Below are 14,350 nucleotides of genomic sequence, written 5' to 3'. Positions count from 1 at the left end.
TGCTCACCTCTGCCCCTCCTTGGAGCTCTGGTCAACTCACCAGGCCTTTCCCACCCCAGGGCCTTTGCTCTCCTGCTCAGAGAAACCTTCCCCGGGCTCCTCGCCCATTCAACCCCAGCTCAAACATCATCATGAAGAAAAGCCTGCCCTCAGCACCTTTTCTAAAACACCCCTTCCTTGGCTTTCTAATAGTCAGGACTCAGCGCTTTCTCTGTGGGGCCCTGTGTTCCACCCCTGATGAGGGAACTAATATACTGCAAGCCATGTGGCACAGCCAACACCACCACTATACCCCCAGTGACTCTGCATCTCCTTGCCCTGTGTGCTCCCGACCCCAGCCTGCAGGCACTGTCCTTGCTGAGGCACTTAGCCGCTCACAGCGGGACTCCTCCACAAGAAGGGCTACCTGTAAGTGGGAGGCGGGGACCGTGCTCCGAGTGGGGACCGTGGGGACCGTGCTCCAAGCTCCCTCTGCCGCATCCAGGACAGTGGCCACTGCACAGCGGGGACCCAGGAAGTAATGGTTGAGTCAGTGGGTGAACGAGTAACTCAAGGACTCTGGGAAAGTGACTCGTGGTCTCGAGCCTCAGTTTTCCCATCTGTAAAATGAGACTCATACCTGCTTCTTCAGGTGGATGTGTTAGAATAAAGCTGCCATTCGTGGGAAGGGATAGATTGGGAGTTTGGGGTGGACATATACACACAGGGAACTCTGCTCAATATTCTGTAATAACCCAAGAAGTGGAAAAAGAATTTGAATAAGAACAGATACAGGTATATGTATAGCTGAATCACTTTGCTGTACGGCTGTAACTAACACATTGTTAATCAACTATATTCCAATATGGTTAATCAGCTATGTGTGTGTATGCTTAGTCGCTCAGTCATTTCTGACTCTTTGCAACCCCATAGGCTATAACCTGCCAGGCTCCTTTGTCCATGTGGATTCTCCAGGCAAGAGTACTGGAGTGGGTTGCCAGCTATACTCCAAAATGAAATAAAAACTGTCAAAACAAAAAATAAAGTTGCGGTCAATTAAGGGCTTACTGTGTGCTGGGTACCCTACTGCATACCGAATTTGCCATCTACGAAAGACTTGATTAATGACAACTATCACTTACATTTTTACCATTGCTACTACTACTAAACCACAGAAGTTGCGGTCCCTGAATTGAGGTGCTGGACTCGGAATCCTGAGATGTTCCCCAAGAGGCTCCATGAAGACCCAATACAGAGAGACAGACTTGGGCCTGGAAGTAAAGGCCGCTTCAGAAAAGAAAACTGGCCGGAAACTGCCTGAGGGGTTCCTTCTTTGGGGATTTCTCTGTTCTCTCCTGACATCCCATGCCACTCCGCCCCCACACCGCCCCACCCTCCCAACCACACACCAAGAACAAACCTCATACCCTGGGAGCCTCGCTGTCAGTTTCCTGCTGCTACGATCATGGGCTGCTAGGCGGGCTCCGAGGGATTTTCCAGCTCAGAGCAATGCTTAGTGGGACCTGAAGCAATGTGACATAAGAGGGGCTGTGATACAGACCCAGAGGCAGGAAAACCCCAAGCCCGCACCAACTGGGAACTGGAGTGGGGCCCTCAGAGGGCACCTGGGCCGCAGGCCCCAGGGAGAGGAACCAGGCTTTCTCTCTGACCTCTCCTGGTGGCCGTTCACAGCGGCTTGGTGACAGTGAGCACTGTCCTGGCCATCAGCCCGGAACACGAAAGTCAGCTTTGTGTCTGAAAAGTCTATGGCCCGTAGGTTCTCATTAGTTATCCGTTTTGTGTTTAGTAGTGTATATATGTCAATCCCAATCACCCAATCCTACCACCCCCCACCCCCTGCCGCCGCCATAAATGATTCACTTTGCTGTGCCGCAGAAACTAAACACAACATCATAAAGCAACGATATACGACAATAAAACATTTCAGCTCGGTGCTCTGTGATGACCTAGAGGGGTGGGGTGTGGGGGTGGGAGGGAGGAGATATATGTATACTTATGGCTGATTCACGTTGCCGTGCAGCAGAAACTAACGCAACAGTGTAAAACAATTATCCTCCAATTTAGAAAAAATTCAAAGAAAAAAACTTTAAAAAGAACGTCTATGGCCTGGCTGGATCCAAATGAATTCCAATTTAGAGACCTGCTTCAGTCCTTGAGGAAGTTCTGTTTCCTCCCCTGTTCTTCTCTTTCACACAGTCACCTAGGACTCTGTTGTCCTGAGCTAACCCCAGGCTGCCTCACTGATACCCATCACAGTCAGATACGATCCCTAGAGAGTGATCCCTCCCTTGGTCTCTCTCTTCTAATCTCCACTTCTGATGTCTATCTTTTTCTTCCAAACCTGTTAAGGTACCTGGTTCCTAGTTCTGCTCTGGCTCTGACTTAACTCAATGACATTTGAACAATTTCCAGCCCTTCTCTGGGGCCTCGGGGGCCCATGTGTAACACGAGGCCCCCAAGGGGTCCCTTTCAACTCTGACATTCTAAGATTCAAGGTTTAGAGATTCAACCATAAGACTCCTTACCAGAAGGCATGCCACCACCTCCTGCTCCCACCCGCCCACAAGACTTGATAGATTCATACACAGCATAACAAGCCTGTCAAGGATTTAGAAAGATCCCTGTTCACCTTCCCTAGCCATGTGACCCTGGCCTGGTCTCTGTCAAATGGACAGAGGAGAAGATGTTTAGAGGACTAAAAAGGTCAAGTGCCTAACAGTGCCTCCTAACACCCAGCAGGTGTGTGTGAACAGGAAGCCACTATGAATTTAGAAGAAGAGAACAAGATGACAGAAAGTCTTAAGGAAAAAAAAAAAAAAAGGCCAAAGAAGAATTCATTCAGCAAACATTTGTAGCATCTTCTATGTGCACTGGGGTTACAAACATGAATTTTGAGCTCAAGAACTCAGAATTCAAGGTGCTTGAAGAGGACGAGGCAGATTTGTCAGCAAATGTTCTACCGTCTTCTGATTTCTCTGTTCTCAGAGTCCATCCATAGCCGTTGTATACATTTGCACAGGTCGTTCACTGCACAAGGGCTCTGACTCAGAGCTAGTGGGCACCGAAATTCAGACCAGGTTCCATTCTGTAAGCACGTGTCTATAGACCTGTGTCTTTCCTGGGGGTGCGGGGCGGGGGTGGATGCTTTCTCCTAATTCTCACAAATGTGACACATGAGCTGACCCAGGCCTACAGCTTTTGCATTTTCCCTGCTCTGATCAACTCAGCGCCCCACAGTAACCAGAATGATCATTTTAGGTTCAAAAGGACAACATCACCTCCCCTGCTCAAAGGCACATTCTCATGAGTTTTCTATCATCCTTGACCTACCCTTCATAATCTACCACCATCTCCTTTCCCCTCGTACTCACATACTCCACAGACCGTACACTGTCCCTCCATTTCCTTCAACAAGTCATGCTTGCCTGGCCTTTGAACACACTGTTCCCCTCTGTCCGGAATAATTCCCTTTCTCTGTTTGGACATCAAATACCTCCAATCTCCAGATCTCAGTTTAGACATGATTCTCTCCAAACAGCCTTCTTTGAATCCCGAATGCTCCCATTTCATCAGATCATGTTCTTTCTCATCTGCCCTCAAAGCCCCAAAGCCTCTCCAAAACACTTGTCAGAACTGTAATGAAATGATTAGCAGTATTAACAGCAGATGACTGCCTTTCTCCCCAGCGAAATTAGAAGCTCTTGGAGCATGGGTACCATGTGCGTTATGTGCAGCACATGCCCGTCATGCTATCTATTTGCTCTATGCTGTAACCCCAGTACATATAGTTGGTGTTCAAGAAATCATTATTGAATAAATAAATGACACTTGCTCAATATAATGAAGGCCAATGGAGAGCTGATGCCACTTGTCTGAGAAAGGAACAGATGCAGACAGTAAAGGCTGTCAACAGAGAAGGTCTCCTTGTTTCAGGGGGAATCTCGCAGGAAAGTAGAGCTCCCAGGGCAACAGAGGACAAAGGTAGAAGCACCGAGCCCCTGGGGATATGCAGAGAGGGGCTACTTCCAGACGTGTGGCCATCAAGTGAACGTCAGAGGTCTCATCTTCTCCAATTTTCTGGGTGGCCCCGGACACAGGCAGCCACTGTGCCTTTGCTGGTAACATTTATAAAAGATTCCTCAAATCTCCTGACTGGCTGAACGTGAACCACATTCAGTGCCAAATTTCATCATAAAACCACAGTGTGGCTGCGGGAACCCCGACATGCCATCTTCACTCAGCTGCCCATTTGGGGCAGACTGTTCTCTTGGATGCAAAGAGGGACCTTGTGGTCCAAGGAGAGCAGACCCAGGAGGCTGTAATGAATGCCTTCTCCAAGTGACCTTAAAATGCTTTCAGCTGTGGGGCAGGCAACATGCCCCCCTGCCTCTGAGCACACAGCCTGTCCCAGGCCAGTTCATTTATCCCAAATTCACTACTTTGCAAGCATTAAATTTAGACTAGATTTTTATCTGATCATAGACATTTTCAAACATGTTCACAATGGGAGAGGACAGTCTAGAGAACCTCAACTCAGCTTCTAGAACAATCAGTTCATGGACAATTTTGTTTTATTTATAGCCCTCATCACACTGGATTAGTTTAAATCAAATTCCAGATGACACAGCAAATTATCTGTAAATGCTTCCATGGGCTACTCCCTTTCAAAACGCCAAGCAATCCATATTCATTACAGGGGGAAAATGTTTTTAATTAAAAAAAGAAGGAAAATGACACTTAATCCAATCACTCGGGTGTTGATTTAAATGGAGCAGCTCTATCCAGAGGAGTCATTTAAAGTGGATTGGGATCTCTGCTTTTGCATGACCCTGGACAACGTGCCTCTCTGAGCCCCAGCTTTCCATGGGTGCAATATGGGTATAAGAACAGTCTGCCTCATTGAGGGATGTTGCACGAGGGGAGAGGTGGTTACTGTTGAGTGCAGCCTGGCCCATGGAAGGTGCTCATTACAGGCTGGGACAGTGATCCCTGACGGAGGATCCTGCCGGGTCTAAGACTTACGACGAGCTTGGCATTGGAGCACTGCAGAAAGCACAGCTGCTTCACCCACGAAATCAGAGCAGAACTGCTCAGGAAGGGAGGCAGCCTCGTGTGGGAGGGAATACTTCTGCTTGCTTGTGGGGGTGTGGAGTCTCAGATCCCTGGGCCATCTTAAATTGCTTCCAGAGGCTGACCTCAGGGCTGGGTTGTTGGCTAATCCACACCACATGATCAGGTGACTTTTTGTCTTAGAATTCCACACCCTTTGCTCAGGAGGGGCGGAAGGACAGAAAGGAAGATAAGGCCTAAATGAATGGGAAAGGCCTTTTACTAATGGGAAACCAGGCCCGGCTGGTGAGCTACTGGGACCCAACAGCTAGTAATGGCAGTGCTAGGACCCGAGGCCAGGTTTAAACCTTAGTTTTCTCATCTGTAAAATGGGTAGGGTGAAAGCATAGGCATGCCAACTCTCAGAGGCTGAAGGTCTACCAGGAGGAAGGTCAAGCCCTGGTTGCTGGTCAGAAAGTCAGAAAGCCGCTTAGTTGTTTATTGCATTGGGATGAGGGCAATTTCTAAGAATCGGGGCCATGAGTTTTCTCCCAAGAGAGTTTTGAAAGCAGCGCTTGCAGGGACCCTCTCCTTAGAGACAGGAGGTCACAGCTGAGGTATCTGGCCAGATGCAAACAACTTCCCTCTCTGTTCTTGTGAATGCTGATAAAAGGGCTTCCTTCCGCATTCTTGGGACCAGCGCTTCACCCCTCACCGCCGGCCAGCTCAGCCACCAGACCCCTCTTGTCACACAATCCTCCCACTGCCTCCACCCTCTCACCGACCTGGACTTGACCTTGCCCCAGACTGTCCTTCTGGCAGGACCTGGGGCCGCTGGCCAGTCCGCACCTCAGCTGGTTCCTTCTCCTCTTTCTTACCCCGGTCGGTTCGTGTTTCACTTCTCCCCCGGGGCAGCGGGTGGAGGCAGGGGTGGCCATACGTCACCTTATTTCTGGCAACTGTGGTGGGCCTCGGGAGCAGGGGGGTATCTAGTTAGGGTTCTGCCGACAGGCGCGCCTCCCCACCTGGCCGGCTCTGGTTTCCTCTTTTGCACCCTGGGGAGAGTCCTGTCTGCTTCAAGGGGTTGAGGGATGGAAACTAGTGATCACAGTTTACATACATTGAGGGTTTCCTCTGTGCCAGGGTCAGCCTGGGATGGAGCTCCTCGAAACCTCAGGACCACTCTATTTTACACACAGGAAAATAAGCTCAGAGAGGCCAAGTGACTTGCCCAGGACCACACAGGAAGTCAGGGGTGGAGGCAGGATTTGAAGCCAGGTATGGCACCTCCAGAACAAGCACCCTTAACCACATAACCACACCGTCTTCCTAAAAAGTAACATCTGTAAGATGCACCTGGAACTACCCGCCATGGAAGCTGCAGACTTTCCGAACATGAAAGCATCTCTTCCAAGCGCATTTCCCCCCATATCTGAGCAACAGCTACAGACTGGATGTCCCCCCCTCCACCCCCAGATGGCTACCTTATTTCATGGCAGGAGGGCGATGATGCCCTGAGTTTATACTTTTACTGGCTTTACCCCATTGTACTGATGACGCAAGTGGCAGCTCAGACAGGTTAAGGGACTTGGGCAGGGTCACACAGTCAGTAAGGGGCAGCAGGGAGATTTGAAGGCACAGCTAACTCATTCCATTATGGAGCACCTACTGGATCCGAGCCTTCGTGTCAAGTGCCTAGGGATGCAGTGGGGTCCACAAAAGGACTCCTGCCGTCTCAGGGCTCATGACTGAAGGGAGGTGGGTAATAAACTGTTAGGTGACAGTCCTTTCCAGCTAGGCCTATCGCCCCACAAGGCTTTCTCCCCTTGCACTGTTGACCTTGAAATTGCAAACCCTCAGCAGATGGTCAGATCAAATGGAGCCAGCAGAACCACAGGGCTCTGGAGCTGGACTCTGTGGCCACAGGTCATCTGGAGGGAATCTGAATGGCCTGTCAGGCCCCTGCTGCTCCGTCGCTCCTGATAACACCCAGCAGCTGCTGCCAGGCCTGTAGGCGAGAGGCCCCCTGGGGCTGCCAGGGCCCTGGGTGGGGCCCTGACTCACCGCCACCAGCCAACTCTGAACACTTCCCCTCCAGTGGCCGGAACACCCACTTGGAAACCAAGGTGAAAAAAGGGTGGGGCCCAGGCTGGGAATCAAACCTGGCATCTGCGATTCTCTCCAGGTCGCCCCCTCCTGCTCTCCTCAATAAAGGCACGATCCTTTGAGCACAGCCAACCAAGTGGCTGCCTAAGCCTGAAGCTGCTGAAGTCTCACTGGGAATGTTGAAAAATCGGTCACCCCTTCCCTTCTGGGCCCCTTTCTCAGCACCTCCTCCTGGGGCTGCCAAGGCCCCTGTTCAGTTTCCCTTCTCCTCTCTCTCCCCTTCCGCTGTGCTTTCCCCACAGTTCTTCACCCACTTTGCTTGGGAGGAGCATCACTCTCTGCCGTCCTCTTTTAAGAAACAGTTGCCCTCTTCCTTGCCTTCAAAACAATATTCCCAGACCACCTTCTCCTTTCAAAAGACACTTATTTCATGTGGTGTGATCATCATCCAATTAAAGGCATGACTTATTGTGACCAATGTGCTTCAGTTACTGTCCTCTGGCCAAACACAAAGACATACCATTAACCCTCCCTATTGTCCATCTCCTGTAACGGAAGGCTGAGCCCAGACCCGCTTCTCTATCGCAGGCATGTCCACTGAAAACCATCAAATTGTCCAGCCGGTTGTCTGCACCACAACAGAGGCCGGAGCTGGGGTGTGAAGGGGGCGGCCCAGCCGCTGGATTCTGATCTCACAGTGGGGGCCTTTGTACCTCTGTCCACAATGAGAGTCTAGCAAGACTAAGAGAAAGACAGACAGTTCAAAAGCAAGCCATGGAGATACACAAAGATGGAGAGACGGAGAACCAGCAAGAGGTGGTGTGACAGACAGTGAGGGGTGGGTGGGAGTCAGAAGGGAGAGAGAGAAGGAAACACAAGTCAGAGAAAGAAGAACAAGAGAAGACGAGGGAGAGACTTAGGAGAGGAAGGAGAAGACAAAGGGAAGGGAAAGGAAAGGAAAAGAACCACAGATTTTTTTATAAACATTCCCAATACAGGGGGCCCAGGTTTGATCCCTGGTCGGGAAACTAGATCCCACATGACACCACTAAAGATACCGCATACCACAACCAAGATCAAAGATCTGCAACTAAGATCTGACACAGCCAAATAAATCCATAAAGATTAAAAAAAAAAAAACAAGAACCACAGATTTTCAGAGCTGGGACGACTCTTGACAGAAGATTGTTGATTTAGCCAACACACAGGCTTCTAGACTCAGACAGCCTGGGTTCCCCCTTCCCACCTGCGCGGGTGAGACAAGTTACTAACACATCCTGCCTCATCGTCCCCACCTCAGATGGTTCTTAGGAGGCCTGCATGAGTGAACATGTGAAACAACCCCTCCAGAAATGCTAGTTGTGTTTACTGTGACTTACTGGGCATTTCCACGGCAGGAAATGTGTGCTGTGAGAGGCAAGGGTGCCAGGACCCCTCCCCTACAGTGAAGGGGTGTGGACCACTGATTGCCCCTGGGCTGTCTACCTCATTTGTGGTTAAAAATAGCACCCCCGCTTACTCCCCAAAGTTTCCTAATTTAGATGATAGGCTTGTATCACCACCTTATTTCTGGGGCAGAGTGTGTGAGCTGATCAGGGTGGGTCAGGCCTGCAGGTGCCTGCCTGAAAAATGACATTCCTGCAGGTGTAGGCAATGTCAGTGACTGTCTCAGCAGCGTTTCTGATCGTCCAAAGGCAATCCAGGTTTTTGTATGAAAATCGTCTTATTTTTTAAAGGAGCTTTCTTAGATGCTTCTCCTAGATGTAATTTTTTAGAGAATCATCCTCTTTTCAAAGGTCAGCATCGTGTGACAATGTTTCCAGAGTCCCCTCTACACCAGCTCATGCACACCTGTGTTTTAGGCCAGCAGGTGATCTGTTTTCCAACCTCAACGAGAGGAATTGACAGTGTTTGGAGGGGAGCAAGCCAAACAAATAGGAGTTACCACCCAGGTGATAGGGTGGAGACACTGCTGAGGCCAGAGTGAGTCAGAACACCCAGAAGGGGCAGCCACCTCAGCTGACAGGTGGGCAATCAAGGAAGGCTCCCTGAAGAGGGTGACAAATGAGCCGATTCCAGAGACATGAGTGAGAACAGGTTCTAGACGTAATACAAACAGCAGCAGGGACTGTTTTCTTTGTTGCTTTCTAGGTCTGGGGCAGTGCTGTTAACAAGCATTAGCTCATTTAACGGGCACAATGACCTTAGAAATCAGGTACCAGTGTTATCTTCATTGGCCAAAAGAGGAGACTGAGGCACAGAGAGGGTAAGAAACTTCTCCAAGGGCACACAGCCTGAGCCACGGGATCCGCCAAGCATGCTTTGAAGCTCTACACTAGAACACTCCACGGAAGGGCAGAACAACACATGCCAAGACCAGAAAATAAGAGACAGCAAGGCACACTGGCAAAGCCAAAGGCAGGTCACCTAGGCCGAAGCTTGGGATGTATTTCCCACCACATGAGGCAAGAAATTGGATTGCAGGTCAAGAGGCAGGAAGACGACAGTAAAGCCAGGCTGTGCTAAGAGGCTGGGGCTTTTTCTTGCAGACTACAGGGAAGCATTGAAAGATCTAAAGACCACACAACTCACGCTCCTCTCTCCCCTCCACCCTCTTTGAGGGGAGAAAACAGAGGCCCAGAATGCTGGCCTCGCTTCCCCAGGATCACACAGCCCACCTCTGGGGCCAAGCCTGGACTCCCAGCTTCCACCAGGACTGGGCCCCACCCCAGGGAGTGACAAGTGAGAAAGGGAGAAGGCCCAGAACCAGCTTGCAAGACTTTACATCGAAGATTAAAGAGTTATCTGAACAAGAGAAATTAATCTGTCCTGATTCTGTTCCCTTGCACGCCCTGGGTGGACCCGAGTATTTTTTTTTTTTTTTTTGGCCTCACCCTCCCCACCCACCAGGCTCTTGCAAAGGGAGACAGCTGGGAGATGACTCTTCCTCAAAAATCCTGGGTCTGGGCTTCCACAAGCTCGGCAACTAAGAAAAGGCAACCAATCAGATGGCCTGAGTCAGGCCTTTGAAACCACTGGGTAGTAAATAAAGTCACTGGAAACCAAAGCAGCCTGTGCTGTGAAAGGCCTGCCAGGGTGGGGCGGCAGCCTTGCACAGACAATTCCTACCTCTGCTCCCAGGGTTAGTACCTGCCACCGATCAATTGATGACTATGCACTCAGCCAAATAACAGTGCCAACCAGCTGAGACGTTTAGAGTATGTGCGTCCTAGTGTGATTTCAGGGCAGAGCAGTCTCACTGCCTTCTGAGGCCCATCCCTGGCTGGTGGGCCTGTGTTCACTTCCATGGATGAATTCAAACCACTTGTTTGGCTCAGCTGCTTAGAGAGATGTTGTGTTATTAATACACTGTATTAATATGAATGCAGATTATAGGACGCCGTTCCTACCTCATGCCAGGCGCTGGTCCCAAAGACTCCAGCAGGCGACGTCCCTGATTTCATTAGACTCATGTGCTGGTAGAAGGGGAAAAAGCGATGTATAAGTTATAAAATAAATCATTTCGGAGACACCAGGGATGACTCGAAACCAGATTTCCCAATCTTGGCACTATGGACACTTGGGGCTGGACAAGTCTTGGTTGTAAGGGGCTGGACTGTGCACTGTGGGATATTCAGCAACATCCCTGGCCTCTGCTCATCGGATGCCAGCAGCCACCCCTGCCTCCCCATCTCCCCCCCACCCTCCAGGTATGACAACCAAGCCTATCTCCAGACATTGCCAAATATTCCCTGAGGTGGGGGGCTGAGAAGGCAGGCAAAATCACCCCTGCCTGGTTCAGAGATCTAGAGAGGAGCTCTTTGGTGAAAATATAACACAATCCCCAGGCATAATGTAAAGTTTTCTTTTTTTTTTTTAAGTTTTCTAGTACTCATACTAAAAAACTAAAGAGGTGCAGGTGAAATAAATTTTAAAATAGCTTTCCTTTTACCCAGGATAGCTAGCATCATATTATTTTGACATGTAATGAAGAGAAACAGTTATTCAAGAGATGTTGTACATCATTTTATTCTACGCCTGCAAAAGCGGGTGGATACTTTATACTCACAGCACATCTCAAGCTGGAGAGCCCAGCGTTAGGCCTCCGCTCCATGCCGCTGGAGCTGTGAGTTGAAGCTCACTCTGCTCGGAGCTCTGCGGAAAGCCCGCCTGAAACGGAGGCCTCGCCCTTCACATGGCCCTAAACCTGCGAGCAGGTTAGAAGTCAGGCTCTCAGATGCTGGATCAGACTCTGCACCTTAACAAGCTCCCCCAGGGGACACGTAAGCACATTCAAGTGTGAGAAGCCCAGAGTCAGGAACTCAGGGTGCCTGGTCCTGTCGGGGTGACTGAAGCCCGTGAAATGAAACCACTCAGGTAGCGGGTTCCTTCCTGGACTCCCAGTTTCCCCCTCTACAAAACGGGGGGTGATGAGTACTCTGTGTCTGGGGTCAGGCTGGTACTTAGTGAGCATGAACTTTGCCACACTTGCCCCCCTTTCTGCACACGTCGCCCCTCTGCTCGCAAGAGCCTCCCTTCTAGGTGAACTAGTGCTGCCAGCATGCTGCCCCCAAACAGAGGCCCTCCTCGGGGCGGAACCCACCAGGAGTGGCCAGAGGGGCTTGGGCAGGGGGTGAGGCCCTCAAACGGCACATGGGTGCATGCAACATGACTCACACGCTCTCATACATATTCGGTGAGCCTTCAGGAGGGAGTGCGGGGATTGCAGAGAGAGGGGCAAAACCCTCTCAGCTCGGTCACCTATGCAGACTTCCTACCCCTAAGGCCAGAACATTACAGGACCTGGTCATTAAGGAGCTAAAGGTTCAATGTTTTCCAACCCCCCCCCCCCCCCAGCCCCCTTCCTCAAGCAAGCAATCTTCCAGATCTCACCCCCGAGTCTGCCCAGAAGGGTGGGGTGCAGGGGGCAGCCCCACCCCCGCCCTAGCCTAAGATCAGAGTAGAGCCCAGCTCCCCGTTCTGAGTGTCAACTCCTCCTGATTTCTAGTTATGACAAGTCCAAATTAAAGGAGCTTATCGCAGAACCCTAAGGCGGTCTTGCCTGGTGCTTACTTCCTTTCTCTTTCATCAGGCCTCTGAGCGGGCTCCCCAGGCAAACAGGAGGGGGTGTTGGGGGAGGTCAGGCAAGGGTCCCGGGGAAAGAAAATGCCCTGCACCTGTGCCACCTTGGCCAGAGGGGGGATTCAGATTAAACAAATCAGTAGGGCTTTCAAGCAGAGATCAGTGAGCACGTGAGCACGCGGGCCTGAGGTGGGGGGTGGAAAGAATCCCATTTGCCTTGATTTCTGCTTCCTGAGTGAAATTAGAGCCTGATCTTGGCCAGGCCCAGGTGCTGCACTGGAGTTCACAGCTGTGGGTTCTGCTGGGGGTGGGGACACAGGTAGGGTGGTGAGTGTTGCAAAAATGAAGAAAGCCCCAGTGTCTATCCTGCCCCCTTGGTGATGCAGAAATGTCACCCTGGACCAGGTGAGGACTTTAAAATTAAAAAGAAAAATGGACGGAAGGAAGGGAGAGGGTCAAAGAAGGAAGGAAAAATGTGTGTGTGGAGGGGGAAATCCAGGACCCTAATACGGGATCAAAAAAAGAAAAAGAGAAAGGAAGTAAGGAAAAAACAGAGGGGGTGGGGGGACAGCTGCAGAAAACTAGATTTACTGCATATGTAATATGTTGTTGGCATTTTATTATTCCTATTCCTCTTCTTCTTCCACCTCCTTCTCTTCCTCCATCTCAGGCCCAGAGAGACCACGTGGAGTCAGAGTGCCCTTGGCTGTAATGCCCACTACCAGCTTAGTGACCACAGGTAGACCACTTCTTGTCTCTGGCCCTCAGCTTCCTCATCTGTAAGATGGGGCAATGTTAACTCCTCTGCTGAGTCGCTGAGCTAATAGACCGAATGCCTAGCACATGTCTCACCTTCAAAACATGGTAGTTATTAGCATGATTACTGCAAAGTGAGCTGCTGGAGACCACACAGCTAGTGAAGAGCCAGTTTCGACTCCGGTCCGCTGAGTCCAGAGTACACGCATTTCGCCACCCAGGGCTGACTCACGGACAAGCCCAGGAGAGTAGCACCTGCACTGTAAGCCCTCTCTCCCACAGGCAGACATTTACACATAGGGAGTGGACACCCATTGTTTTTACCTGCCCAGCAACCGTTCCCTTTGATTATGGAAACAGCTTCCACCTCTTTCTCAGACTGTAAGGTTCTCAGCCTGTGAGATATTTATGATGGGAGAGAAGATATACCAGGCAAATGTAAGCCCAGAGCTCCTGGGAAGATTCTTGGGCACCTCATAGGCCCATGAAGGCAGAGTTGAGAGAGATAGAATAACAGATCCCTAACAGTATCACTTGGGCTCCTGGATATAGCTGTGCCTGAAGTCACCCCCTGAATTTCTCCCCTTCCAGCTGATTTGAACCTAGTTCAACCAAGAGTCTCTGACTGACTAATACAGGGCTTGTCTGATGCTAACACCCAAGTGCCTTCAACCACACTGGATTGACTCAATAGCATACAGACGAAAGAGAAAAAAGGCGAAATAAATAAATAAAAAACTTTCTCTTTCTCACTCTCTTTCACCTTAAATACATACATGGCACCTCTGCTAATGGTTGCTAGATGAGTGTACAAATGTGTCCAAGAAAGTCCCTTCGTATTACCACTTCTTAATAACCTAAATATTATGTTTATTGTGTTAATACTATAATTGTCTGCATGAAACCTGTGTCAGTGCCAGGGAAATATATCAAGCCCCCATTCTGGGGCCCCCTGTGAGAAAATCAAGGTTGGTGGAAAGTAAGTGTTATAAGAATATCTATTTTTCTACTTGTAGTTTGGGATTGTCTTTGCAGTTGAATCCTCCAAAGTAAGAATCATTCAGCAAATATTTACTGTCCCTTTCTGTGCGCCACTTTCCTAAGTTGTCTTAATCAGGATAATCAAGATAAATAGAACCATTCCACCATTTCTTAGATAGTTAGCATTCCACCAAACAGAAAACAAGCTCTTTCCTCTCCCTTCCTAAGGATGTACGTCTTCCCTCTTTTACTTATAGACTGTGACTTGGCAGTCTGGGGTCTTGACCTCGGAGCTGGCTTTGGTTACCGGAGGCTTTATGAGCCCATCTGCTGGGGTGTTGAATCACTGAGTCATAGAGAGGAATGTCTCCTAGCG

Source organism: Cervus elaphus, chromosome 24, assembly GCF_910594005.1.
Source record: "Cervus elaphus chromosome 24, mCerEla1.1, whole genome shotgun sequence".
NCBI classification, from domain to species: domain Eukaryota; kingdom Metazoa; phylum Chordata; class Mammalia; order Artiodactyla; family Cervidae; genus Cervus; species Cervus elaphus.
This window is presented reverse-complemented; position numbering follows the sequence as displayed.